Source organism: Euprymna scolopes, chromosome 38 (genome assembly GCF_053919585.1).
Source record: "Euprymna scolopes isolate OS-2025 chromosome 38, ASM5391958v1, whole genome shotgun sequence".
Lineage (NCBI taxonomy): Eukaryota > Metazoa > Mollusca > Cephalopoda > Sepiida > Sepiolidae > Euprymna > Euprymna scolopes.
This window is the reverse complement of record NC_136519.1, coordinates 4,279,998-4,287,574: the sequence shown is the minus strand read 5'-3', so window position 1 is coordinate 4,287,574 and position 7,577 is coordinate 4,279,998. Positions and strand designations below refer to the sequence as shown.

Below are 7,577 nucleotides of genomic sequence, written 5' to 3'. Positions count from 1 at the left end.
TGGCGCCAACAATAAAAAATCTATGACATTTATTAAGTGCTTACTTGAAACAGCACATGTCAAAATTGAAGTTGAATCGGATTATTTAAAAACTCTCACTTTTATTTAATCAGAACTAATGTAAAATATGTTGTTCAAACGTCATCACAAGAGAATATTCTTATCGTTCTTTTGACTCTCGAGCATATAGCCGACACAGTTAGACACAGTAAATCAATCAAGAACCACATTACTCTATCTATAAAACGCATAAGATATTGACTGATATATACTTGAATTAAAATAATCAAAAGAATATTCGCTTGTCATAGCCCAAATCATGTTTTATCTGGAATTTGTTTCATCGAAATTAAAAAGAAAAACATTTGCAAGATGGGATGCTGACAGAACTGAATATATGCGCTAGAATGATCTCGTTCTGGCGGTCGTGATGCCGTGCAAGTTCTAAATAATTCATCATTAATTATTTTGTTATTATCACCTTAACTGATGATTAAACTTTCAACCGCAAAAAACTGTCACAGCTGAATAATACTTCACACTTTATGTGTTCACAGAGGACCAACCAATTACATATGCTGAAACTTTATGATCATAGATGGGATCAGCAGTCAGAATAATAAAAAAAAAATACTGACGTGTATGTTTTTGAGATTCGCATCGCAAAAGATCGTCCTCTGGTCAGTATGGACTTGACAAATTGAAAAGGCAGTTCTGCAAGTGATGAAGTCTGTACCTGTATTATGATTCATCGAACTACTGTTCTCATCTTGAGTGTAATTTTCACACCGTTTCGGTCGATATAATCTCCGATTTTCTTCAGATGTATCTTGTCGGGAATGTTTCTGTCGAACTCAGGAATTTGGATGGAATTTCGAAAGCCTTCATTTACTTAACGGGTGTAGCGTGCTCTTGTTCCGTCAGCCATGACTGGATAGAGGTCCACACTGAGGATTGAACCTTCAACCTTCAGGAGAATATCACTTTTACAATTGATTTTCCCAGTACTCTAACCACTGCGCCAAAGGTTCTTGCGGACAATTCTAGTACGAATGTTAGGAGCTTTAAACCTACTTTTATTTCTAGTTGTAAATATCACCATTTATTACTAATTATTACTATATATTAATGTATATCGTTCTCTATACTTATTACCTGTATATATTAATGTTTTTAATTATTACTTGTATATATTATCTATTGTTTATAATTACTGGTTCCCATATCGTATTGAATTCAATACTAGGTCTATTTAGCAGTTGGTTATTCCCCAGAATATGTAAAAATCACACTCAAGATGAGAACAGTAGTCCGTTGTATAATAATACAAATAACCAATCCTCATCTCAAAAATTCAGAAAAGTCTGTACTTTATATATTATTCCTTAATTTGAATTCATTTTTGAGATGAGCATTATATATATTAATTTATTTTTATTTCGGACTACTAGTCTCATCTTTAATAGTTGTTGTTTTCCATTTTTTATTCGATTGTTTATTCACAACGTTTCGGCCAACCAATTCCTCTGGCCTTCGTCATTTGGTAACCGCGACGGATAGGAACTTCGAATCTCCTAACTGCATTCTCAGCCATCACTGCCATTCGTAGTTGTTGTCGTCTCACCACATTTTGGGCCAATTAACCTCTGGCACGCTTTTGGGTGGGATTGAAACCGCTATCTTCAGACAATGTTCATCTGGAACTGTAGAGATTCAACGTCTCTATAAACTGCGCCACGGGCCCAGAAGGGGCGATCAAGGTTGGATTCTTTGATCTTATAAATCCACGTTTATTTATTATCTGATCTTCCATAGTCGGGTCCGTACCGATTGGTATATATTATTCCAAAAATGTGGTGAGACGACAACAACTACGGATGGCAGTGATGGCTAAGAATGCAGTTAGGAGATTCGAAGTTCCTATCCGTCGCGGTTACCACCTGACGAAGGCCAGAGGAATTAGTTGGCCGAAACGTTGTGAATAAACAATCCAATAAAAAAATGGAAAACAACAACTAATAAAGATGAGACTAGTAGTCCGAAATAAAAATAAATTAATAAGTCTGTACTTTTTTACGATGCTACAACTTGGATACTAAACAGAGGATTGAATAAAAAAAGACAGACAGTTCGTACACCTGTATGCTACGAACTGCGTTAAATATATCTTGGAAAGATCATCTCAAGAAGCAGTAACTTTATGGCAACTTACCTTCCACATCTACTACCATCAGGGAGCGAAGTCTGCGATTTTGCCGGCCACTGTCAGAGGACCAAGCGAGAACTGATGAGAAATAGATTGCTGTAGACTCCACGGCACACGTGCACGAGAATAGGGCGATCTTTACTTGCGTACATTTATTACACATGATGCCAACTGAGATCATGAAGATCTAAGGCAGCTGATGGAAGACAACAGAATTTGAAGCTAAGACACATTTCTCCGGGCAAGGATGCCGACCAGATAGATAAATAAAAATATTGACACTAAAAATTGCGAAACATAAGGTTATATAGACGTAAAAGTTAGAGAATGCTCGAAATGCCTCCAGGCCTTGATGAGTGGTGAATTCTTAGTAAAAAACGACAAATTTTCATTACTAATGATTACTATATTGACCAATTTCTACTGTACACTCTTTAACCCTTATCCTTGAGTGGCCTCTGGGCCTTGATAATGTGGTGATGCCTTTGTAAAAAAAAAAAAAAAAAAAAAACGAATGGAACGCATTACAGTATTTCCAGAGAACCAACACATAGACTTAACATTGCCCTAGAAAATTTTGCTTTTTTTTAGTTTGTTTTCACATTTTAAAAAGCAAATCGATTAAATCATTTTAAAAAAAAACATACAAATAACAACAAGACAAATACATCTTTGAAAACATTCAGATTAGAATTGGAAAATGATTTTATGGGGTGGAGGCTACGGTCGGGTTAAAAAGACAAAGGGACAGAACGAAAAACAAAAAACAAAAATATATATAAAACACTATAAAAGAAAATGAAATAATAAGAAAACAATTAAAATTTTATAAAAATATACAGTAATCTTTAAAAAAAAATTCTAATGGAAATAAATGATGGCATCTAGTAAAACAAATGCTGATAACATTGCACTGTAGGTTATTGAAAATGTTTTTTTTTGTATTTTATATACAACATCGCTGAAGTCAGATTTACGTTCTTATTTCGGTGAAACTTCATGTGCTGCACCGACAACCCACATATTACATATGATAAAATGTTGTGATCCTAGATGAGATCAGTAGTTAGAATAATACAAATTATAAATTCTGACACAAACAAAAAATTGCGAAATCTCAAGTTTTATGGATTTAAACTTTCTTAGAATGTTGAAACATATTAAAACATTTCCAGAAAAATAAAACCTGGATTAAACATTGTCATAGATGATTTGATGTTTATTTTCTTTTGTTATTTTTTATTCAGAAAACAGAACAATACAATGGTGAATGCTCTGACGAACTGCAAACACTTGTACCTCCCCGACGTAACTACCTCCGACAAACCCGACAAGCTACTAAGTCTCATCCCTTTACAGTGGAGATCCCTAGGTGCAAGAAAGCCTTTTACTCCAATAGTTTCTTCCCCAGAACTGCGGGTCTTTGGAACTCCCTTCCGGGATTCTGCTTTCCCAACTGCAATGATATGCAGAAGTTCAAGTGTAATGTTAACAAACATCTTTCTACTCTTCTCCCTTCATAATGACCCCGCTAATTAATTCCCTAATAGTAGCCCCCTGCTTCAAAGTGGCACTGTGCCTTGTTTGGGGTGAAAATTGAAAAAAAAAAAAAAAAAACAATGCTAAAAACATGCGGTGCTTGGCATGTGTACAAGAATTTCTTTTTTTTTAGTATTTCATGTACAATATGGCTGGAGTCAGACATCATGTTCTTAACTCAGAGAATTAAAAAAAGACAGAAAAGAAAGCGAAAAAGATTTAAAAACAATTAGCATTGTTTAACATTTGTTTTTATCCAAAACCAACAGGAAAACGAAATCTTCTGATGTAAACATGTTAGACAGGTTCTTTTATAAAAAAAACAAACCATGTATATATTTGTTTATCCGCATCGCATTTCGTCAAGAAAACCAAAGGATTTGAAAAAAATCTATGATATAATTCCGTTTTTAGTCGCGTGCAAGCGACTCTATAAGTCACTCCGTCGGTCGGTCGGTCGGTCTGTCGGCCGGACTGTCGGTCCGTCCGTAACACTTTTGTGCTTGGCCTTTTTGGTTAAAATCAAAAGTCTGTTGTTAAAAGATGCTGTTCTTAGCTTTTTAAGCTTTTCTTAGCCTTTTGGCCAAGATCAAAGTGTAATGTCTGTTCCGGCAGATACTGCAAGCAAAGACCATATGTGGGGGCAATCCCACATATAAGACCTTGGTCAATGTAGGGGCAACCCTTCATACCAATTGTTACTATCCAGCTACACTACTCCCCGGGGAGTTGTCTACATTTCCCCTTCACCCCTTACATTAAAAATCGGCCTTGTGCCTTATTTGTTCGGTGGGGGAGCAAATAAATACCCTTTTCTTGGCCTTTTGGCCAAGATCAAAGTGTAGTATCTGTCCTCCCAGTTACCTCATTTTTTATTTTTTTCAAAGGGCTCCGCCACTTGACCCATCCCCGGGTTAAGTTCAAGGTATCACTTTTGTTAGTGGGGCCGACCCACATTTTTGGGGTGTCAGGACCCTCTTTGCTCCCCTAGGACCGACGCCATTGTGTGGTAGTCTGGACCCAAAACCGATCCCTTCTTTGGGAGTTTGCTATTTCCGGGACCGACAACACTTTCTTTGGTAGACGCGACCTGGTCGGATTAGCTTTAGTTTGTTGGGTACTTCGTTTCCTCCTCTCCTCTGAAGTTGAAATGGTCTATTCTCTCCTCTCTTAATTACCTGAGCAGCACTCTGACCTGCTAGCATCCACTATGTCTTCCTTCGCTGCTCTCCCCACTTGCGGGGGATCTGAGCTGACTAATCCAAGATCCCGATGAGGGGAGCTCAATCCACTTCAATCCTCTCTTCTGACTCCCTCTCCACCCCCCCCCATATTTCCTTGCATTTTCTTTTCTCCCCTGCTACACTTTGGTCCACGTCAGCGGCCGGTGCAGTTTCCCCGCGTGATGCCGGGGAAAAGGCTTACACCACCTCAGATGCGGCACATCGTCCCACTCAGGTACTCCTCATCGGAGGGAGCACCTCCCATGAGGGATGAAGAGGAGGAGAAGCCCAGGGTAGGGCCGCAACCCGCGACGACCCAGGTAGATCCAGCTACAAGAGAGCAACCAATCAAGCCCTCATCTCTCCAAGAGGGCTACTCCCCAGACGGGGGATTCAAGGAAGCGACGGACGAGGGAACTAGGTGCGATTTGCTTGGTACACATCCTGTGACATCCTTACCACCTCAATCCTCATCGGTATGAGAAAGCACTCCCGCCTAGGCTCCCCAAGAGGACAACCCCAAGATGAAAGGGACCAGGAAGGCGGCTGACGAGGGAAAGATGAACCTTTCCGGGGGACCACTCCCAATGAACCCCCTCCACCTCAATCCTCGTCGGCCAGAGAAGACCCCATTATTCCTGCTCCCTACGACAACAGCCTCCCAGCGAGGAGGCCGAAGGCAACAATGGTGGGTCACAGCCCGTGGCACCCCCAGTCTCCCAGCCCCCATCCGGTCACCCAGCACCTACTCTCCATAAGGGCTGCTCCCCAACGCCCGAAGGGGAGGATGATGAAGACGGAGTTGCCCGTAGAACCCAAGTGCTTTTCAGAGACACTTTGGAATCGCTAAAGGGTATCAGGGGGGGATATAAGGCACCTCCACCGTCCAAAGCTCCCCAAAACACTCTGACACCACCGGAAGCCCCGAAAACCATCCCACTGACAATAAAGCCCGATGGGAGAAATCCCATGGCTTAATCTCCGGGCAAAAGGAAGGAAAGGGGCCAGAAAACGGGCCAAAACCAGTCTCCGACACCACAGGAGGACTGGCCAGGGGTAGCCCCAAACAAAAGGGCCAAGCAGCAGCAACAGCAGCAACAACAACAACAACAGAACCAGCAGCAGCAGAAAGAAAAGGCAGTGCCAGCCGATTCCCTCCCCGGTCCGTCCAACACCAAACAGGACGAGAATACGGCATGGGGCCCTCAGGAGCTGGAGTAGATGACACCCAATGATTATAGGGAACTCTTCAACCCCACTTACAAGGATGTCACGAAGGGAACAACCATCATACCCCTTCTTGGACAGATTGAAAAATTGGCAAAGAGAGTTCTTTCCTTGATCATCTCCGACCTCAAGACCAGGAGTTTAACAGGTGCCAACAAAGACACCATGATGGAAATCCTCTTTGACTTGAACATTCCGGCAAGTTAGATATGCAGGAGTTTCGCCATGTGGGACATTTTGCTCCCCAGAGAGGAGAATGCAAAAAGACTTGCCAGGATCGAACACAGAAGCAGGAACATTCGACTCCAGCCAGTATACCTCGGCGGGAGGTACACCACTGTCTCAGTACTGAACGTCCCGTGCTACATGACCGGAAAAGAAGTCGGGGCAATACTGAGTCAGTACGGGGAGGTGGAGGCAGTCGCCCCAGCCTGCGGTCGACGCAACGTTTTGACCGGGGACTACAAAGTTCGGATGGTCCTGGACAAGGGCAGTTTCGACAACAGATAACTCGATAATTAGGACCGTTTAAGTTATCCATATCACGCTCTCTGCAGCCAATACTCCTATCACTCTTTCTCTCTCTCTCTCTTTCTCTCTCTCTCTCTCTCTCTATATATATATATTTACACACACACACACATATATATATATATATGTGTGTGTGTGTGTGTGTGTGTGTGTGTGTGTGTGTGTGTGTGTGTGCGGGAATGTGTATGAGGACACTTCCCAATCTAAACTAAAGGACTCTTTGATCAACAAATTTGAAATATGGGATATAGGATATTCAGCGGTGCGAGAAAACTTTTAAATCGTTTCTCATCCGGAGACAAGGCAGCTAAGGGGTCAACAGTTAAAGATTTGTGCTTTGGGTCATCGGATTTTTTCTGTTTGTCAACTGTTTTACGAATGCGCATGCGCGAATCGTTCACATCAGTTAAGAATAAGTAATTTTGATTTTTTTTTAAGTACGTGTCAGCCTTGCTTAATAGTTATCGTACTTGACTCACTGTACGTAGGTTTTGGTTTCGATCTCAGTTCGAGTAATTTTTTTAGTTACGAGAATTGAACTGTTTAGAAAATACATAATGTACACATACACATGTGTCCGTTTCTTTCCGTTTTTACTTCATTTTTTTAAGGAATTTAACGTTACATTTAATACCGTGCAACGCTGAGTAATCTTCCAGTATACACACACACACACACACACACACACACACACACATATATATATATATATATACATATATACATATATATATATATAAAGGACTTTTTCTTTCGGTTATGTTAAGATTTTTCACAAATTTTGTAAGCACGTTATTGGCCTATAATTTCTCGAGGAGTTCACTGGTCGTTTTTGATTTTGTATGTGCATT

The 7,577-nt window shown here is 40.7% G+C and overlaps 1 pseudogene; it reads left to right on the top strand.

Annotated features, from left to right (window-relative positions):
- Nucleotides 1-4,552: 4,552 nt before the first annotated feature.
- Nucleotides 4,553-4,653, top strand: LOC145263460 (U2 spliceosomal RNA; annotated as a pseudogene).
- The last annotated feature ends 2,924 nt before the right edge of the window (nucleotides 4,654-7,577 follow it).